We start from the raw sequence: 2929 nt of genomic DNA on the forward strand, positions 1-2929 counted from the left end.
GCCCCTCGGGCCTTGGTATGACACACTCAAATACTTCCTGAAGAGCAAAGGCTTCATACCTGGTTCCCTCGATCCCACTCTTTCACGAAGACATATGATGGTGAACTGTTTGTGTGCCAAATATATGTGGATGACATTATCTTCGGCTGCACCAATCAGAAGTACAGTGAAGAGTTTGGATATATGATGCAAGAGCAATATCAGATGTCCATGATGGGGGAGCTGAAGTTCTTCCTTGGTCTTCAAATACGACAACAACGCAATGGCATCTTCATATCTCAAGAGAAGTATCTCAAAGATTGCCTGAAGAAGTTCGGTATGCAAGACTGCAAAGGCTTCACAACACCAATGCCAGCCAAACATCATCTGGGTCCTGACGACAATGGTAAAGAGTTCGATCAAAAGGTATACCGCTCCATGATTGGTTCTTTACTTTATCTATGTGCATCTAGGCCAGATATTATGCTTAGTGTTTGCATGTGTGCTCGATTTCAAGCGGCACCAAAGGAGTCGCATCACTTAGCTGTGAAGCGAATTCTTCGATATTTGGCTCACACCCCAACTCTAGGATTATGGTATCCAAAGGGCTCAGAGTTTGATCTGGTTGGATTCTCGGATGCTGATTATGCTGGTGACAAGGTGATCGCAAGTCTACATCAGGCACATGTCACTTTCTGGGACGATCACTTGTATGTTGGTCTTCAAAGAAGCAGCACTGTGTATCTCTCTCCACTGCTGAATCTGAATACATTGCTGCTGGATCTTGCTGCGCTCAGCTTCTGTGGATGAAGCAAACACTCAAGGACTATGGCATTCATCTGAAGCAAGTGCCACTTTACTGCGACAACGAAAGCGCCATCAAGATTGCCAACAACCCAGTTCAGCACTCGAAGACAAAGCACATTGAAATTCTCATCACTTTCTCAGAGATCATGTTGTGAAGGAAGACATTGATATCATACACGTCAACACTGAAGAGCAATTGGCAGATATCTTCACCAAGCCCTTGGATGAGAAGAGGTTTTGCAAGTTACGGTGTGAGCTAAATATCCTGGAATCCTCAATGTCCTATGATCAGGCACACATCCTAACCCTTATGCATATTGATGACTTAGATGTGCAACACACGAAGTAAAGTATATCTTCAATCAATGAAGACATACATTCTAAGTGTGAATACATTAATGTGGAATTTGACTTCGGAGCGCCACGATAATTGTGCGCGTGTCTGGGTCTAATACTTCCTATACGGTGGGTAACGCCACCACCAAACGTTCTATTTTGAAGTGTTTCACTCATGGCGTTACCTTGCAATGTCTTCACATTTGGTTTGGCTTCGATCTCAACATATTTTCATGATTATCTTCACTATGTTGATTATATATATATATATATGCTAGTGTTCTGTCCTCTACAGCATTCACTTATAGCTATGTCTTCGTGTTGAATCTTTTGAACTAAGTGAATGTGATCGGACCCTAACCTCTCTATGCTTTCTATCTCAAACTCTATCTCTCCAAGTCATATGCATTCTATTGAAACTGTCGAATGTCTTCTCTGCGTCCTTGTCAGCAGAAGATACAGAGACAACCATTAAGTCCGTTTTCAATGCTCATTCCTCCACATGAAATCCGGAGAAGTAGGAACGACCACCCGACAATCCAGGCGTGCGTGGGACGTGGAACAAACCCCAAAATTCCGCATAATGGCCACGTGTTCCTCAGATGCGAATCGCCAGGGGCACCTGTGTAATAGCACAGTGCCGCCCCTGTGCCTATAAATACACACTCACAGCGGTCATTATCTCTTCTTCCACCCTCGCACGAACCCTAGCGCCACCGCTAGCTCTCGACGACGCCGGCGACGAAGCGCTTCGCTGCCGCAACCTCTCCGACGCCGTCTTCACGCCGACCGCGGACATCGTCCTCTCCGCCGTCGCCGTAGGTGTCCTCCGTCGCCAAGTTAGGGCACGGAAGATCGAACTGCTCGGCCTCATCTCCCTTCGTCTAGCAGTTCTCTAGTGTGGTAAATAAAACTCTTTTACAGCACGTTGATCCTATTGATCTTGTCACTTTCTACCACAAGCAGTTTCTGTTCACACAAGCTAGATCTCTCTCATACTGCATCTCATAACATGCCTAGTATATTCACTTGTGCTTCACAAAGTAGTTAGATTCCTCACTTGTACTGATCTGTGGATTCGTACAAATCTGGAACCAACTTCTTATCTATGAGTGAATGTCTTCGCACGATGAGGTCAATGTCTTCTAAATGATTTATCTTCAAAATCTTCTGAGAATGCATATGACCTCTTCCCCTTCCCTCGCACCTTAATGCTGTCACAGGTACATGTCCGTGGGAGAATCCTTTGGTTCTCATAGTCTGCATTCATTTGCAGAATTCTTACAGCATCACATAAATTCTCCCGAAGCCAGTTCCTGTTGGTCCAGCAAACGAAAACCTTTGAAGCCTTTGAACGTCTTGAAGCCTTTCAAGTTAAAGTTTATGGCTTCAGAGAAAGCAGCAAGGAAGGGTGGCAGAAAGCGTCGTGGTGAGACCTCCAGAGATCTGCCAGATGAACTCTCAGAAATGTACAAGACAGATCCTGAAGAGGATTACAGTCAGCGCAAGACCCGAATCCAATGGATTCGAAGATATTGGGCAGAACAATGGTTCAAATACAGATTTGTGACCCAGGAGTATGCTGAGAAAAACGCCATCAAGAGACCGTGGGGAGACATCCTATTCAAGAATCTTCTACCCAGGTCCAGAGATGAAGCCATTGCTCAAGGCTTCTATCCATGCATGGTCCGTGGACCACAGCCTGCTGATGCACACTCGTCGTCACTGCTATGGTGTCGTGACGACAATCTGTTCAAGCGCAACTTCCAGTTTGCTCAGAACTCAGCGAACGATTCTCTCTCTTTTT

The sequence above is a fragment of the Triticum urartu genome, chromosome 2 (genome assembly GCF_003073215.2).
Source record: "Triticum urartu cultivar G1812 chromosome 2, Tu2.1, whole genome shotgun sequence".
Taxonomy (NCBI): domain Eukaryota; kingdom Viridiplantae; phylum Streptophyta; class Magnoliopsida; order Poales; family Poaceae; genus Triticum; species Triticum urartu.